The sequence below is a fragment of the Carlito syrichta genome, unplaced genomic scaffold, assembly GCF_000164805.1.
Source record: "Carlito syrichta isolate Samal-C Ts95f unplaced genomic scaffold, Tarsius_syrichta-2.0.1 Scaffold300036, whole genome shotgun sequence".
Classification (NCBI taxonomy): Eukaryota; Metazoa; Chordata; class Mammalia; order Primates; family Tarsiidae; genus Carlito; species Carlito syrichta.
In genome coordinates, this window is record NW_007244132.1 from 290138 (window position 1) to 309815 (window position 19678).

Genomic DNA, 19678 nt, shown 5'->3' on the forward strand with positions numbered 1-19678 from the left:
TGCCACTGGAATTGAGTAAATTGATAAAAGGGAATCCATGGAAAAAAAACAATGCAACAGTTATATTTTATTTTGCTCAGAGCAAATACAGAATTTTCTACTCCTGTGGATATTTGGAACTCCATTTCCCACCAACACACCACACATGCATGCATACACACACACACACACACACACACACACACACACACACACACACACACACTCAGGCACTCTTCCCTACTCCGGAGACTCTTTGTACCCACACTTCCATGGTTTTTATTTTGTTTTGTCTCTCTTTCCTGCTGAACAATGGCATATTTTGGTCTTGTTGTCTTAGGCATCTTTGTACCCCTTGCACCTATCTTAACAGCAGAATCAGAGTAGACAACATAATTCAAGGAGAAAGGAAAGGAGGGAAGAGAAATTAAGTGAATTTAGGCTCCATATCATTTCAAGGTCTAACTAGACAAGTAAGTATGAACAAGTAATTCAACGTTTTTAAACATCAGTTTTCTCATTTGTAAAAGGAGATTATTAATAATATCTTTAGAATATATATTTTCTGATGTATGTAACTCTGTAAAATATAAAATAACAATTGCTCCTAAATCAGAAAATAATTTGTGTTCAACTAAAATAAGTTAATCTCTCCAAATTTTTATGAACTAAAATTTTAAATATCAATTTGTGTTAGAAAACAATAATTCCTGCTTCATCCACTTAACCCTCAACCATTTCTTTCATCTGCAGATTTTTATTTATGTCATGAATTTTTTCACTCAAGTTCATGATGACAGCCTGAGCCTCCTCATCTACTTGTTCAGGTTGACTTAAAATACATCCAGATATTCTGTGGATGAAGCAATTGCACTGTCACATTGTAAAGTAAAATCTTCCAGCAAGAAATTGTTTAAACTTCTTTATGTGACCTGTTTGCTGGTTTCTCCTGGAAGGCTTTATGCTAGAGAGAATAATTTATTCTCCATATAGATTAAATTGAATATATATTGCCAACACACAGACACACAGAGCCACCATCCAGTAGGTTGACTCACTTGAATTTATAGTTATGATAAAGTCATTTGGAAAAACAAACTCAAGCTGTTAAGTACTGAGAACTAATCCCAGATTCAAATCAATCCATGAATGGAAGCTTCATCATTGCGGCCAGGAACATTTGATCATGTGAATGTCCTTGTAGGCGCTGAATGACATGCCTGAGAAAAAGCAAAGAGGAATTTGGGCTTACAACATTGCTCACTCAAGAGAACAAACCATTCTGTCTCAGGCCCATCGTCTTGGGCAGTCTCAGGGCAGCTTCTGCCTTTGGTGGTGAAATAAAGTTTGTGGGTTTTTTTTTTTCATGTGTTTTTGAAAGGAGATGAGTATAATCATTTTTTAGCATTGGCTCCTTTGTGTTACAGTCTGTTAGCACACATTTTCAGACTCTCTTCAAAAAGGAAACAAAATAGAAGTGTACGTGCATGTTAATTACCCAAAAATATGGTACACCAGATGGCCACCAAGGTCTGCTTCAGTTGAGAAGGTAAATATTGCATCTGAACCCTTTTGTCCCCTCTGCAAACCAAATTTTGAATTATTTTTCCTCCAATTACTGTTAATGAAAAAAGTAAACAGGAAACAGGAAAGTCACATTTATGAAAGTGGACCATAAGAGGTGAAGGCAAGCTTCTCTCTCTCTCTCTCTCTCGCTAAATTCTGAGAAGTATTGGGTCTAGAAAAAGTAAAGAAAAATTCTCATATCGCCAAAAACCATAAAATCAGGCCTTCATTCAAAGCATAAACAACAACAACAACAAAATTAGTTTGTTTTTCTAAAGCATAAGTAATGTTTGGCCCTCATCTGTCTCTTTGATACAGGTATGTCAATTTTAATTTCAAGATTCTTCTCCCTCGCTGTGTAAAGGGCCCTCTTGTATTACTTATGGGAGAGTTTAAAATTCATTAAGTCAATATATATAGTCCATGGCCCATTCTAAGAAAAACAAAATTTGCACTTTAAAACATCTTTGTGCTGAGTTGTTTCTACATAATGAATTCTGCATGGCATTTCATTCACATGCGTGGCATGTTCCGTGGTTGAGAGCACTCACTTCCATGGTCCGTCTGGAAATGACAGGGGTAGGGCAGTCCATTTGAAGGGCTGGCCTTTGGTCTTTCGCTCTCTGGTAGCCCTGTTCTCTTTTTCCCTAACCAAAGACGTGATTGGCTTTGCACTCATTACTACAAAGGAGGGAGGTGACATGTGGGAGAGCAGAAATAACTTATGAGTCTTTGGTTTTTATATTTCGAAAACCAAAGATTGTTGGAGAACTTCATGGCTCTTAGTATAGATCTAATAATTAGGAGAGTTGGAAGAAAATATGGTTTCCCTATCCTAGCAAAGGAGTCCCACAGCCTAGCACATATCCTGTTAGGAAGGATATCAGACATGATAGGACCACATAGAAAAGAACCACAGCCTCCCTGTGGGACTAGTAATTGAGGATGATCAGTACTGGCTAGACCAAGGACCTCAATGCCACTCCTTGCACATTTAAGAACAAATGTTCCTCCTTATAAAGCTTTGGTATTATGCATGCTTCACACATTTACTTATATCCCTCAAGAAAGGAGGAAGGGAAAGGAGAAGAGAGCTTCCCAAATTGACTGAGACTGTGTTTCTTCCCTCCCTGGACAAATAAGGTCTCAAAATTAAAATCAAATTGAGTTTGAGGAAAATAAGAAAATGAATTTTGCATCACTGGATTTGTTGATTGAGGCTCATACCTATAATTTTTGTAAAGGCAATGTTAAAGTTTGGGACAGGGAGATCAAGGAGAAAAGAAGAGTATTTCCTAAGAGAATATAAGGCAGAGCAAAAGGTGCAAATTAACAATTCTACTGAGGGAAGTCTCATGTTTAGGAATATTGACTGTGTTGTATGAGAGTTCCCTGTACGCCAAGAGCTTTACCATTAACCACTCCTCCTGATGGCCTAAGAGGAAAGCACGACTGTGATTGGCAAATCACAGACTAGGAAAGTGATGTTCATAGAAGTAAACGATATGCCTGGCATTTAAAACTGGGCCAGAATGAGGCTAAAGGAGCAAAACACAGGACTTGAACCCCATGCTCCGCTGTACCTGGAATGTGCAAAACTAATGCAGAGTAGGGAGCTACTCAAACCATCTTAGCTCTCATTCCCTCAGCCCAACCACCATGGTGCAGAATCTAAGCAGAATGTAGAGCCTTTCAGAATGCCATCCTAAACCACAAATTCATTACGACCCATTTATGTCTTTCACTTCCCAGTCTCCCCATTGTGCGATTAGGGTTCTTTTATTTCCTAATAAAAAGTAGCATTTTTAGTGTCCTAAAATAAGATGCTATATAATTTAAAAGCAGAACATAGACTTAAAATCCTCTCCTTGCAGGAGTTTTCTACTTATCTGAAATAAAGTAGTTTTATTATAACTTTTTATTGTACTACAAGACTTCTTAAAATTAGGGTCAGATAACAGTCATTTTTCCAACTCCAAGGGGAAAAGGTTTCAGTTTTTATTGAAGAAATAGAAAATTAGAAAGCGAGATGGCTGTCTATAGAATGATAACTCCAGAAAATAAAATAATTTTGTTGCACAAAGCGACTGGATGAACAAAATGAAATTTTCTTTCTTTGTATCTTTTTGTTTTCCTCTCTCACATTAGCAAAATCTTTTTAGTTTGTGTAAATCAACGCAGTTCTAAGTAGCAAATCCCTGTAGACAAAGAATTCATAAGAAATATAAATTCAGCTTCCATGTGACCAACCAACTGGCCCAGTTTCCAGGGCAGAAGCCAAGATTTGATTTAAAATAAAGAATCAGACAATTGAAACAAAAGTTTGTTGCCTGATTAGTCAAAAAAATCTGCTTAAGACTCCAGTTTGTCTTGTCTAAAGCACACTTTGCAGTTGTCCATTTATTAGAGCTTGATACAACATGCCATATCCTTACCTTCACCTTGAACACGTGAGCAGAGTTTTCCTCCTGCCTTGCTAGCTTTCCCTCCTAAGACTCCTTTGCTGATGCCAAGGCGGGAGGATTGCTTGAGCCAGGAGTTGGAGACAAGCCTGGGTAACATAGTGAGACTTCAGCTCTACAAAATTTTTTTTTAAAAAATTAGCTGGGTGTGGTGGTACGTGCACCTGTAGTCCCAGCTACTCAGGAGGCTGAGGTAGAAGGATCGCCTGAGCCCAGGAGGTCCAGGCTACAGTGAGCCATGATTGTGCCACTGCACTTGCTGTACTTGCATAGGCAACAAAGTGAGAATCCAAGTTAAAAAAATGTTCTACCCTTGTCCCTCTTGTACCCAACATTTTCTCTCCAAATGATTCCATCAGTTCCCATAGCTTTTGTTACCGTAGCATGGCAATGACTATGAAACACACACTTCTAGACCAGATCTCTCTGAGCTCCCAATCTCTACATCTGCACACAGCTAACATGTATCGACTGTTCACCAGGTTCCATGCTGAGTGCTCTGCAGAGATTATTTTAAATTTAATCTGTATACTCTTTCCATGTTTTTATTCATTTCTAAGTATAAATGCGATAACATATACATTCTTTAAAAAACTTCATCAACAAAAAGATGAAGAATTTTCTCAGTCTACCCACTGTTCCCCTTCCTACACCATCTCATTCCACACCCGGCCCCAAGTATCTACGGTTACCAGTCTGGTGTGCATGCTGATTCAGTCTTCACAACAAATTAATGGAGGTACTGTTATTGTTATCCCATTTGACAGTAAGTGAAACTGATGTATAAGGACACCGAGAACTTGCCCAAAGTGTTATGGACAGTAAGGAGCAGAATGGTGATTCCAGACTCAGGTTTGTCACACTTCACGAGCCTCAAGTCTCCTGGATTTTTTGCTTGCTTGTTTTTTGTTTTGCTGCTTCACCTGAGTGTCTCTGGGAGGCACCCTGAGTTCAAGCGTCCAAACCTCTGGACTCACAATGTTCCAGGCCAGCACTTATTCATCAAGCTTGCTTCCTCTCCTGGGTCTTAATATCAATAAATATACAACCAACTTCCCATTTATTTATTGAGAAAATCTGCAGTGACCTTTAACACTTCTTCTTTTTCAATAATTCATGTCTCCTCATTCATCAAGCCTTGTTGACATGAGTCCCAAATCTCTCTTGGATCTGTGAGATTCTGCCCGTCACCACTGCCACAAGCGCCTCTTGACTCAATCTGCTTCCACACCCGCCATCTTTTGAGTCATCATATACTCAATTGCCAAACGGACCTTTTAAAAATGCTCACATCAGAAGATGTAAAGTCATGGATTTGGGGCACTGCTAAAGGAAGGAGAGAGGGAGGTGGGCTAAAGCATACAAAACCACCCACTGGGTACCATGCCCACTACTATGGGGGAGGGCTCATAAGAAGCCCAAGCATGGCCTTCATGCGATATGCCAGGGGTCCTCAAACTACGGCCCGCGGGCCACATGCGGCCCGCCGAGGACATTTATCCGGCCCGCCGGGTGTTTTTGCCACCTTAACTTGTTACAACCAGCAGTGACAAATATGGAACCCGACATTGACCATCTCATTAGCCAACAGCAGGCCCATAGTTCCCACTGAAATACTGGTAAGTTTGTTGATTTAACTTTACTTGTTCTTCATTTTAAATATTGTATTTGTTCCCGTTTTGTTTTTTCACTTCAAAATAAGATATGTGCAGTGTGCACAGGAATGTGTTCATAGTTTTTTTCTTTAAACTATAGTCCGCCCCTCCAACGGTCTGAGGGACAGTGAACTGGTCCCCTGTTTTAAAAGTTTGAGGACCCCTGCAATATACTAAGCAGCAAATTCTCACAGGTACCCCACAAATCTAAACTAAAAAAAAAGTTGTTGGTTCCCCACTGCTCTTAAAGTGAAATATCATTAGTATGGCTTCCAGGGCTCTCTTCACTCGAACCCCTGCCCCCTTCCTTACCCCACGTGCTAGCTCTCTGTACTTCAATTACACTCACCCTGACCTTACCCTCAGTTTCTCAAACAAATCACACTCTTTTCGGCCACCAAGCCTTTGCACATGCTGTTCTCTCTACTTGGAACTCTTCCCCTCCCTCTTAGCCGACATAATCTGCTCAGTATGCAAGCTTTAAGTTGCCCGGGACAGCTTTTTGTGACCCCCTGATCTATTTCTAGACCCACTCTTGCAGGCTTTCATATCACTCTACTTCGCATCTATTATATTTGTTGCGATACGATTAACCCATTTGCTTAGCATGTGTTTCTTGTGTTGGACACCAAGCTCCAAGAAGGCAAGATCGATATTTCTCTCCCTCACCCCTTGGAATGTAGCAGGTTCATCAAGGCTTAGGAAATAAAATTCAACGTAACTCTTATTGTAGCCTACTTAATCGGTGCTGAAGTGTCCAGTCCCAGAAAACAGGGATGGCCGCATGAGCTTAGAGCCATATACCTCTTTCAGGAAAGCAGGATTCAGGCCCAGTGGCCCTGGCTTCTGGAAGAATATTCAGAGACAGTTAAAATAGCTCAAGGAGGAAAGGACGCTCTCCAATGGATATCTCTAAGGAATAAAAATGGGGCAGTTAATCTCCTGGCCTTCCTCCTTCTTCCTCCTCCTCCTCCTCAGCCCAAGAGTCATCAGAGGACGTCTAAACATAACAAAGCAAGATTACTGGAAAATCCTTTTCAAACTCGCTTCTCTATTTCCAAACAGTACTATGTGAATCGGTTCAAGTTTGCAGGATTGAATTCTGATTTCAAGCTACTCCCCAAACAATTCACCACAGAACAGAATATGGGAATTATGGTAGGTATAATTAAAATGCCATTGCATCCCAATATTGTCTTTTCCTCCATTGCCCCCACCCACAATTGGTTTTCTGTACCAACAAAGAAACAGCTGTAGGATCAGCGGGCTCCCATCTATGAGCTTCCATCTGTGGTTTCTTTTGCACTTCAGCCAAACGGAGTTGGAAAAGTAAAACATGTCCTTGTCTTGATTTTACTTTTATCCATTGCTGCGTGAGTCCAAAAACAATAGCTGAAAGAGCCTTCAGGGTTTTCCCTTCGATTAGTACTTCCAAGAAATTCAAGGGTAATTCATGATATTCCTCTGGTCTTCTGATTCATACTATTGTCAAGGATTTAAAAGCACTGGGGGAGAGGGTGTAGAGGAAGAAGGAAGATAATCCTTATCACATTACCTGGGAATGAACTGTGAATGTTCAGAGTGATGAATCTGATTGTTATGATTATTCCTCATTCAACAAATAAATAGAATCTGAGAAAATGAAAAGGATGAGGAACACAGCACTTCAGAACAGTGGCTGTCGAACTTCTCCCTTCCTACTCCTTCTTTTATCCCCCACCATCACACTTCCATTAACAGTCACAAAGCAAGTTCATGTCTTGTCTTCTTAGTAGACTTTAAAGTCTGGGGAATGGGAATCGCCCAGGAAGTTGTAGTGCTCTAACTCTGATCGCTTGGTTACTGTTTTTATCAGTTTTCTAAATGTTTGTTCTTTGCTATAGCTTTTTGGGGCCCCTTTAGCGGTAGGTTCCTTTTTTTTTTTAATGCACCTATAGGAATTCAATTGGCAATCTCTTACTCATCCTGCAATGCTCAGTTCAAGTGTCATCTCTTCAGAAAGTCTTCTCTGATTTCTCCAGAAGGAGTCAAGTGCTTAAAAGATCGATCTATTTTTCTCTTATTGTTGCTCAATTGTACAAACTATGTCTGTGATCAGAACGTTATACCTTTTATTGATGTATCTAACTCCTAAACTGACTATGATTTTGGCTTTTTCTATTTGCTTAACATATTCCTAAATGTTTCTAAAACATGAATAAGTGATATTAATTTCTTAATTTTTATTAAGTTCTCAATGGTGCAGCAAAATGTACCAGACAAGTAAAAACTCTGGATTACAGTATGATATCCATTGTCCAGAATGCTGTTTATAACTCACAAACAGGAATTTTAAAAAAAATGAGAAATCAACTGTAAAGGCAAACTTAAATTCTAAATTTGGCCCTCATTTTCGCCTTTACTCTCACCACACTTTTTCCATTTTTAAATTAAAAAAATGAGAAATCAGCTTGAATTATGTAACTGTGATGGCTTACTTTACTTTGCCAAATTTTATTTCTCCCAACTTAAGCTTGTAGATTTGGTGTGAGGATTTAATGAGGTAATGCACAACGCACATAGCAGTACTAATTATAATGCCCGACACATAATAAGTTTTAAATAGTACTTAACAATCATTGCTATAAATTTTAGGAACTTGACGTTGCATTTTGATTTTCCCCTGTTCTCCCTAAGTCCCTGCTCTTACAAAGCTGTTAACTATAAAGAAATGATCAAAAGACAGGAAATGAGAGGGAAATTATGAAATAAAAATGGCCTAAAATCCAGAAAATTCATCTTTGAAGACTAATAAGATATTTTATTTGTATCAGATCCACATGTAACCTATCTAAAGGAATCTTCATTATCCTCAATATGTCATTTCTTTGAAAACTAATGGTTTGACATATCTCCTTGTTCAAACGGCTTATCGCCAGTGCTAGGGATGTTTTTATTGGGGGCAGCCTACCACAATGCAGTCCCAGACATGAACCTTATTTAACTAGCTGCTTTCAGACATTAGCAAACTGACTTATACAACACACACACACACACACACACACACACACACACATCCATCAAAGGCACTGCAGCATTGATTCCCTAACTACACCACTCTAGTTAAAATTAATAGACACAAGACTATAGTATATCAAAGAACAGCCACGTTTATATCTGTTTTTCTATCAGTGATTCCAAATGGTCCATATTTTCTGCCTTACCATAAAAAATAATAACCTCTATATCAAAGGAAACGTTTTGAACTTAAAAACCCAAATAAACCTATTCCTGAGACTTTTGTTATATATACCAGGAGCTCTTATTTTCTACCCAAGTAAGCAACATCAATCAATCAACAAACATATATTAAGGCTCTGGGAGATGCCAGCTTCCCGGACATCAATTGCAGTTTCTTCATTAAATAAATCACAGTACCTACTTTCAAGAAATTTATATTCTAGCAGATTAGACACGCTAATAAGTTACAATTGCCATATTCAGTAACAAATATTAGTTTAAAGTTAATGATACAGCACTTGCGGATCCCAGAAGAGATAGAGCATCAGGGAAGGCTTTCTGGAAGAAGCAACTGACATAAGCTAAAACTTAGAGCACAAATAGGAGACATTAGTCATAGAAGAATGAAAAGGGAAACCAAAGCGAGGGACAGCGGGGGCAAAGGCATGAAGGCCCATAGCACATGTTTAGTGAGCTACAAAAGATTCCTGTGGTGCCCACTAGGATAATTTGGAGGTAGTGAGCAGGACACAAAGCTGGAAAACATCGTAAGATCATGAAGGACCTCGTGTGCTCAAGAAATTAAACATGTTCATGAAAGCTATTGAGAGCCATTAAGGAATAAATCAGAAAGAGACATAACCAAATTTGCATCTCAGTAGATAACTCTGGCTGACTTACAGAGAATGGACTATAAAATTTTGTCACCCACAGTGAATGCTCCTACTTTATAATCCAGTGCACAGACACAGAAATAGAGCTTAAAAAAATAGTTTCACGAAACAAAACTTAGTTATACTATATGGAACGCACTGATATTTTCTTATCTATTTTATGGTTTTAAATTCTGGTCTTGACCTAATAAATTGATTTCATCACCCTCTAATGGGATGTTACCAGTAGTTTGAAAAACTCTTGATAAGAAGAAACAGACTGGAGTCAAGAAGATCAGATAGGACGTTATAATTCAAGCAGAAAGAGATATGGACTAAGACAACATAATTAAAAGGATCTGATAACTTTTACCTTATTATTAAAGTCCTCTTTAGTCCACTTGCTGTAACCTAGTTAAGTAAACTTGGCAGTGAGTGTTATTGCACTTTTCAGATAGTCATCATCTGAGTGTCGGCCATGTTTCATGCCGTGCAAAGAGCTTTACACACACGTTAACTCTAATTCTTACTGCAACACCACAGGGTAGATATCGTTATCTCCATTTTACAGACAGAAATACCAAAGCTCAGGGAATTTAAGTAGATCTGCCAAGGTCACACAGACAGAAATTAGCAGACAAATGCATAAGCCAGTCTATTTAGCATTAGTAAAGTCATATGAGCTACTATGCAATAGTCTATTGAATGAATTGATCACAATGCCTCTTGATGATTATTTAACTTATTTCCAGTTTTTTGGTATTATACACAGTGCTGCGATGCACATCTTTTGGCCCATGTGTATGAGTTCTTTTGGAGTGGGATTTCTGGATCGTAAGGTAGAGTTATGCTATAGATACATATTTACCATGTTACCAATTTTATTTATATTTATATTTTATCATGTTATCAATTCCATTTTATTTGATGGTCCCAACATGAATGTCCCTGGATTTGGCTAGGCCTTCCTTTTCTGCATCTGTGGAAATGCTCATATGATTTTTGTAATGTTGCTATATTAACACAATGGATTTTTAGTGTTTTTTCTAATATGAAACCTACTTATTCTATTCATTCATACCTCTTTTTAATGTATCAGTGGAATCTGTTTACTAGCATTTAATTTTTTAAGACCCTTGTATCAATATTTGTAAGACTAGTCTCTTGGTCCTTTTCTGATATAATTTGTGTCAGTTTGAGGGATCACTGTAATAGCAACTTCATAACTCTAACTTTTCTTCTTTTTATAATCTGGAATAATGTAGGTAATATTACAATAATTAAAGGCTTAGTTGAATTCTCCCATGAAACTATCTGGGGATGGTTCTCTTTTATGGGAGCATATGGGGGGGACCAAAAAACCAGAATTTATTTATAAAACATTGTGTAGTTATTCTTACATGTCTGAACTTCAGTCATCTTCAAAGAAGTCTCCATGTGATGCAATATACCCATCGAGATGCTTTTTGCACTACTCAAAACCATTTTTGAATTTGTCAATTTTGATGCCTTTCAATGCTTCTGCTATTTTCTGTTTCGCCTCTTCCACGTGGGCAAAATGTTTCCCTTTGAGGATGTTTTTCATACGAGGAAACAAACAAAAAAGTCATTCAGGGCGGGTGAATAGGGAGGGTGGAACATGGGGGCCATGCTGTTTTTGGTCAAAAACTGCTAAACACTCCGTGGAGTATGGTCATGTGTGCTCATAAATCATCTATAATGAAGAGGGCAAAAACGTTAAAAGAATCTCAAAAAAAAATTTCACTGTAGCCAAATGCAGTTCTCACAACACTAGCTAGTACACTGATGCAGATGGGTTCCTAGAACACTTTCTTGGTGGGGGAAGCCTGTACTACCCTCCAAAAAATAATTCCAGCTTTTTGGGAGGGTTTTCTCATATTTAGTCAATTTCTTTATTTTTCTCAGGTCATTTGTCTATGTAGACTGTCTATCCTGAGGTCAATCTTGGTAATTTGCCTTTTTTTTTTTTTTTTGAGTTGGAGTCTCACTCTGTTGCCCAGACCGGAGTGCAGTGGTCGGTCACTCCCGGCCACCGCAGCCTCGACCTACTGGGCTCCGGCGATCCTTCTACCTCAGCCTTCTGAGTAGCCGCAATTACAGGCGCGCGCTACCACGCCTGGCTGATTTTTGATTTATTGTAGAGATGAGGTCTCGCCAAGTTGCCCAGGCGGGTCTCGAACCCGCGGGCTCAAGCAATCCACTCACCTCAGCCTCCCCAGGCACGGGATTACAGGCAGAGCCACTGAGCCCGGCTTGCATTTCTTTCTATAAATATATCTACCTTATTTGGGCTTTCAAAATTAATCCCATAGAGTTGTGCTAAATAGTCACTTAAAATTATTTTTTTTCTGTTTTTATGGTTATTTCTCTTTTGTCTTTCCTAATTGTGCATATTTATAATTTCTCAACTTTTAAAAAATTAAGCTAGCTAGTGGCTTATCTATTTTATTGTTTTGTTTTTCGAATACACAGATTTTCTGACCAAAAATAAACAGTGGGAAAAGGGCACCCTATTCAATAAATGGTGCTGGGAAAATTGGATAGTTGCATACAGAAGAATGAAACCAAACCCCTATCTCTTACCATCTACAAAAGTTAACTCCAAATAGATAAAAGAATTAAAGGATCTGGTAAAGACTTGAAATTATAGGAATTCAAGAAGACAACCTAGGAACAACTCTTCTGGATATTAGCTTAGGCAAAGATTTATGACTAAGATCCCAAATGCAACAAACCAAATATAGGGAAATGAGAGTTCATTAAACTAAAAAGCTTCTGCACAGCAGCAGAGTTAACAGACAACCCACAGAATGGGAGAAAATATTTGTAAATTATGCCTCCAACAAAAGACTAATATCCACAATTTACAAGGAACTTCACAAGGAATAAAACAAACAATCCCATTAAGAGGTGGACAAAGAACATGAATAGACATTTCTCAAAAGAAGACATTTATGTGGCCAATAAACATTATAAAATGTTCAACATCACTAATTACTAGATAAATGCGAATTGAAACCACGAGTTACCATTGCATGTCAGAAAAGTCATTATTAAAAAGTCAAAAAACAACAGATGTTGGTAAGTATGCAGAAAAAAAGGACCATTTACACACTGTTGGTGGGAATGTAAATTAGGACAACCTCTATGGAAAACAATATGGTGATTTCTCAAAGAACAAAAATAGAACAATCATTTGACCCAACAATCTCACTATTTGGATATCTGCCCAAAGGAAAAGAAATCATTATATCAAAAAGACACCTGCATTCATATGCTTATCACAGTACTATTCACAATAGCAAAGTCATGGAATCAACCTAAATGTCCATCAATGAAAGAATGGATAAAGAAAATGTGGTATTTATACACCATGGAATACTATGCAGCCATAAAAACCAAAATCATGTATTTTGCAGTCCCATGGATGGAGCCAGAGGCCATTATCTTAAGTGCAATAACCCAGAAACAGAAAACCAAATGCTGCATTTTCTCACTTATAAGTGAAAGCTAAACAATGGGTACACATGGACATAGAGACGGAAATAATAAACACTAGAAACTCCAAAATGGGGAGGGCAGAAGGAGACTGAGGGTTGAAAAATTACCTATTGGGTGCAAAGCTCACTGTGTGGGTAATGGGTACACATGAAGACCAATCACACCATTATGCGGTATATTCATTTTAAAAATATGCAGAAGTACTACCTGAACCTATAATAAAATAAAATAAAATACTACAAAAAAATTATGGTTTTTATGTTTATAGTATTTCTGTTTTCTAACTTGTCAATTTATGTTTTTATTTTTTTAATTCTTTTCTTTTATTTTGGGTCTTAATATCTGTTTAAATAAGGCTTTAAAATTATTTTTCATTTTTTAGCCTTACAGATGTAGGCTTTAATGCCATAAATGTCTAGGTATTAGAATGTTTGTGAGTTTTTTTAATTATTAATTTCTATTTTTATTGCAATACGGTGAGAAATGGCTCTGCATGATATCTAAACTTTGGAATTTATGAATTTGTATGGCTTACATGTTTCAGACACAGTAAATAAAAGTTTATATATATTTGATCATGTAGCTGTATATAATCAATTTTATTATATTGAAGACACATTCATATGTATTCTTAGATACATAATTACACACACATATATGAAATCTGTTTGACAACATTCTTTAGGTTTTCTATATCAGGAGACAGCAAATTACGGTCTGTGGGCCAGACACCAGTTTTTATAAATAAATTTTTTTTTAAATGGCCATACCTATTTATTTGTACATTGCCTCTGGTTGCTTTTACACCATGATATCAGAGTTGAGTAGATACGACAGGGATTATATAGCCTACAAAATCTGAAATATTTACTATCAGGTCTTTTATAGAAAACATTTGCTGACCACATTCTGCATCATCACTAATTTTTAGTCTAATTAATTTCTTTTGCATTTTAAAAATTAGAAAATGTTCTAGTATTATTGAACTTCTGTTCATTTTTCCTTTAATCTTCTATGGTATGAAAAATGCTTCTATGTTTTAAATATCAATAACTGTGACGTTTTCATTAGGAGTTTTAGCATTTACCTTTATAAAGTATCTATCTCTTTTCTTAATTTTCAGTTTGAATTCTGTCTAATCAGATTTCAACATTTTGGCAGCTGTTTTCTTTTCAATTTGAAGTTTTTGATATATCTTTGACAATTAATTTATTTTCAACAATTCTAATCTCTTTGCTTTGGGTGTACTTCATATAAAAATATAAGGGTTGGATATTGCTTTGTTTACCAATCAGAAAAATGGTTCAACTAACTTCATCTTATTTTTTGTTATGATCAATAGTTTGGCTTCACTTCATATTATTTTGTTATTTACTATAACAGAGTCCCCAACCCCTGGGCCATGATCTGGTATCGATCCATGGCCTGTTAGCAACTGGGCAGCACAGCCAGAAGTGAGCTGTGGGTGAGTAGAGCTCTGTCTTCTGTCAGATCAGTGAGGCATTAGATTCTCATGGAAGCACGATCCCGGCCACTGCAGCCTCGACCTGCTAGGCTCCGGCGATCCTTCCGCCTTAGCCTTCCAAGTAGCTAGAATTACAGGCATGCGCTACCATGCCCGGCTGATTTTTTGATTTATTGTAGAGACAAAGTCTCGCTGCCCAGGTGGGTCTCGAACCCGTGGGCTCAGGCAATCCACTCACCTCAGCCTCCCAAAGGTGCAGGATTACAGGCTGAGCCACCGAGCCTGGCTCTCTGTGCAATTTTTAACCAGAAAGTCATTTTGACCAGATATAAAGACTTTGACTCACATTTTCTTTTTTTAAGTATTTCCAATATGTTATTCCAGTCTTCTGGGATATAGCATTACCATAAAAAAAGCTTGATGTCATCCTTCTTTTCTTGATAAATGTTTGGTCTTTTTGCCTAATTTTCAATTTATTTTTGTTCTTATTGAAAGCCCAGTACTTTAACTGCAATATGACTTGCTCTCTACGTTTTTTAAATAGCATATTTCTATGTCAAGTTTTCATATAAATAGTGAGCTCTTTCAGTACATATTTATGACTTGCTTTAATTTCAAAAATATTTTCTTAAATTACAGTTTAGTATTTTGTTCCTATTGTTTTGGTTTTCTTATTCAGGAATTCCTATTATATGCATGTTGTGCCTGTTTTGCCTATCTTCTGTATCTTTCACTTTGAAAAAAAACTCTTCCTACATTTTTCTTTTTTATCTTTTTATTTATTTTCAGATGTCATTTGTTGTGTTTATTATTTTTTTGTTCAAATTAGTCTTTATTTCTTACTAATTCTTTCCTGACTTCTACCATCGCACGCCTAAGTTGTTTTATTCTTATGTTTTTTCATGCCACCTATCGTTTTCTTAATTTTCAGCTCATTTAAAACTGTTAAGCTTTCAGGTTATATGTTTACTTGTTTTATGGGCATGTCTTTCTGGCTTCATTATAGTCTATAAAGACAATAGTATGGTCTTGTTTTCTCTCTCTTATAATAACTTTACATGGAATCAACTTAGTTGGGGTTTTTCTTTAATTATAGGGTAGATGGAAACAGTCTTTGGTACAGCAATGCTAATCTAGAACTCTGCCTTGTGGTTTTAGAGAAATGTTAACAACTATAGCCCCTTATTTTTCTGACAATCTTCTGATTTCCCCCCCCCTCACCTTTATGTAAGCTTTTACTTTTTGCTTCCACTCTTACTGTTCTAATTTGTATTATATTCTTGTTGGTTTCGCATTAAGTTGTGTTTCATTTTGAAAGTTCATGAGACTGTTCTGACCCTATTAGACCTTATCATATCCCTTATACCCATCTTTAAATTGGTATACATAGAAACATTTCTCAATTTTAGCTGTTCTTAAGTTGGACGATATTACCCTCCAGTAAGTACTTGGTGACTATTTTGAAGTACTTTTGTTTTTTTCTTCCTTCTGCTTGCTCATTAAGATTTTGTAATGTCACGATTCAGTCTTATCTTCTCTAATTTATGGGTCTTGTAATACTTTATTTCCTATTACTGTAGATATTGTCTTTTCTTTCTTCTCCAGAGTAACTATCCTAGTTGTTAGTCAGCTGGGAAAAAAAAAAAAAACTCTAGGAGCTAATAACATAGAAAAAAATGAAAGCCAGAATGATAAGTCTATGAAGTGATAACATAGTGACCTTGGTAGGATATTAATCCCAGATATGGTACCAAATATTTTGGAATAACAATTAAAAAAACACATGTAGACACAGGAGTTGTGTCCTTGGAAACTATTTCTATAGAGGCCTCTGGATAGATTAATTTTGTTTTTAAAAAGGGAGAGGAAAACTCAAAAATTGTATCACTTCCACATTTTCCCAAAATCCTTTTCTAACTTTTTAAAGCGAACTTTAAAAGGCTTATCTAAGCCGGGCTCAGTGGCTTAGCCTGTAATCCCGCACCTTTGGGAGGCTGAGGTGAGTGGATTGCCTGAGCCCGTGGGTTCGAGACCCGCCTGGGCCGCAAGACCTCATCTCTACAATAAATCAAAAAATCAGCCGGGCATGGTAGCGCATGCCTGTAATTCCGACTACTTGGAAGGCTGAAGCAGAAGGATGGCCAGAGCCCAGCAGGTCGAGTCTGCGGTGGCCAGGAGCAGCCACTGCACTCCAGTCTGGGTGACAGAGTGAGACTCCAACTCAAAAAAAAAAGGCTTATCTAGTGCCATTGGCTTGCTAGACTCTGGTATGGTCAGGTGCTATTTGACCTATGGCTGTCACCATGCTTCCTGGTTTTGGCCACCTCCTCCATCTTGGAGAGGTGAATCTTCTCTCTCTGTCTCTCTCATTTACTTTTAAATAAACAAAATTTTCTAACCTAAAAATAGAAAACTTATCTACAATTACAATCATCACTTGAAATTTTAAGATTTTATACTATCCCTTTTCCAGAAATCGTTACTGAATCACTATTACATTCCTTTTTCTCTTTTTTAAAAAATGAATCTATCCAGTGATCTCCATAGAAATAGGTTCCAAGGATACAACTCTTGCGTCTACATATGTTTCTTAATTGTCATTTCTAAATGTTTGGTCCTGTATCTTATACTAAAATTCTACCAAGGTCACTGTGTCATCAACTCATAGACTTACCATTCTAGCTTTAAATTTTTTTCCATGTTATTAGTTCTTAGAAATTTTTTTCAAAGATTTTTTAATCTTTTAAAAATATGAATTCTATCTTAAAGTTTCTCTGTTTGCAGTGAGCAGGATGCCTCAGAGACGTGATCTTTTATGTTGCTGGAACCAGAGGACTAGCTCTTTGTTTTGAAAAACATATGCATCATATATACTCAAGGAAGACAATTCAGTGCCCTATTAATAATGTACTTGAGCATTTTGTGACTATTTTTATAGAATTTCTTCTTGATTCTTCCATGTGGAATTGCTCTATGCATATTTCAAATTTTGGCATACATTTTCAAACTGCTCATCAAAGAAGATTTTGTGCATGAAAGATCTATATATGTTCATTCTCAACCTAGCACTACTACTCTGCGAGTTGAAAAACTCAATAAGCACATAGTATTTCCTGTTGCAGAATAAGAGTAAGTCAATAATCAGCCCATGAGCAGGTCCAAGATTTTCTTCAAAAACCAATTGGAGGATCTGCTCCAGTTCCTGACGGACGAAAAACTGTTTACTTTCAAAATTAGAAATCACAAGCCAAGGCTACAATAGTTTTAACTTGCAAAAATGTTATGTTCATATCAGCAAACACCTACTTGGCAAGATATCACCTCCATTCAACTTTAACTTTCCAAACTTCTCTGTTCAGTTTATGGGTGGGTTCTCTTCACTCCTGTCATGCTCTGAACCTTGCTGCTTGTATTGCTGTTTAGAAAACGAGTCATATTTTCTTTAAGAGAGAGGAAGAAAATATAAAGCAAAATAGTGAAGATCAAAGAAGAAGAGGACTAACTCTTAAGACTATGAAAAGGTATAAGTAACTAGCAGGTTAAAACATTTTAGAGGGAAAATAAAATAAGGGTCAAAAATAAAGCTAAGATAAAGGATAATCATTCACATATTCACATCACAATACCACAATAAAGGAAAGGATGACAGCAGAAGTTACTAATACTAAATAAAGTAAAAATAAATTTAAAAGAGGAAAAAAAGGGGAAAATTTAAATGTCAATAAGGCTTTACGGTAATGCAAATAGAACATATCAAGGGATTTAAAAATTGGAACTTAGAGACACAAGTAAACTAGACGTTTAAAATTACTATATAGCCTATAAATAGCAAAGATATATCTTAAAATATTTAGTTTTTGATTGTTAAAACAGAAGAACAAGAAAATAAAAGAGAAGAAAAAATGTTAATGTCTCACTGAATGCAGGCTTCCCCAAGCAGAGTCTCTCACCGCAGAACATGAAGACATGAAGCCCTAAGGAACGTCTTAAAATTCTTGCTATCCTTCTGATGCAGACTGCTTTAAAACAACCATCAGAATAATCTCTTGTTAGACAAAGGGGCCTCCCTTCTCTGGCTTCAGCTTAAAGGTAATAAAGTGGTAGGAGTCCTCTGATATGCGATACTCATCTCCATCTTCCCGCTCTTTTTTTTCAAATGTAATGAGTATAAATCTCAATCCACACTCTTACGTAAGTGAGACATTATAACTTTCTTTCTATAACTAAACTAAATTTCCATTTTAAATTTTCATGGTGCCAGATGACAACGGTTTAATTTCTGTTTAGCACTGAGTCTAAGTTCTAAACAATTGGCCCTATGAAGGCAGGGTAGAATGTGCAGCATTCTTCCGGTTCTTTGTGTCTCATGTCTACACGGATAGTCACAGAACCATTCATGATCCTTTCGGGTACTCAGTCTGATCCCTGCAGAACTGTATACAATCCCCTTTGCTGTTTGTTTGACCTTTTTAAGATCGGATCTTCTACTACTTCGGAAGATTCTCTACCTCAGGGTAAGGGGGCCATTCTGGGGTTTCTGTGCAGAAGTAGTCTTCCAGGGGGTTATTGGAATACAGCCAAAATGGATTTCAAGCACTCTTCTAGTGTCTCCCCAATCCATTTGTGTTTCATTACCTCTGAGGGTATGCCATGAAACAGTGTGGACCCTCTTCCAGAATGAAGAGTCTCTCTTCTCCTTAGCCCAAGGAAAGATTTTCTGTTTTCCAAAGAAAGCTCCATTCGCCCCAAGCCCATGCCACCTTTTTTCCTTAGAACATGGATCTTGGGAATTTTAAACCAAGAAGGCATCCAGGAAACAATGAGATACAACTACCTATCAAATTGAAAGATAGGAGATAAAATAGGAAACATTTAAGGAAAGAAAAACACTGGATAAGAATTTCAGAAATGCATTATCATACATTCCTTTCTCTTGCTGTGTCTTATTCAACTCCAAAATGTTTTAAACAAATTCAAAATATTGGTTTTTATTTTGTTTTTTAGATTTTTTTTAGAAATATGTTTTTCTCTTTTAATTTATAATATTATTTTTGAACTAAAATGCAAGCATGTTAAACTTAATAGAATGTTTAATTATTAACCTTCTTGGCTAAATAAGTGAGTTTCTAAGTTACAGTTTGACGGTTGACTTTGTAA

At 36.9% G+C, this 19678-nt stretch overlaps 1 long non-coding RNA gene across 1 annotated transcript in view; it reads right to left on the bottom strand.

Moving 5' to 3' along the window:
* The window catches only part of LOC110595369, a 143306-nt gene extending 124646 nt beyond the window's left edge, over positions 1-18660 (bottom strand). The window contains exons 1-2 of the long non-coding RNA XR_002481790.1: positions 18439-18660; positions 17828-17961 (exon numbers count right to left, since the gene is read on the bottom strand). This is a non-coding gene — a long non-coding RNA (uncharacterized LOC110595369). The remainder of the gene's footprint in view (positions 1-17827; positions 17962-18438) is intronic.
* Between the last annotated feature and the right edge of the window lie 1018 nt (positions 18661-19678).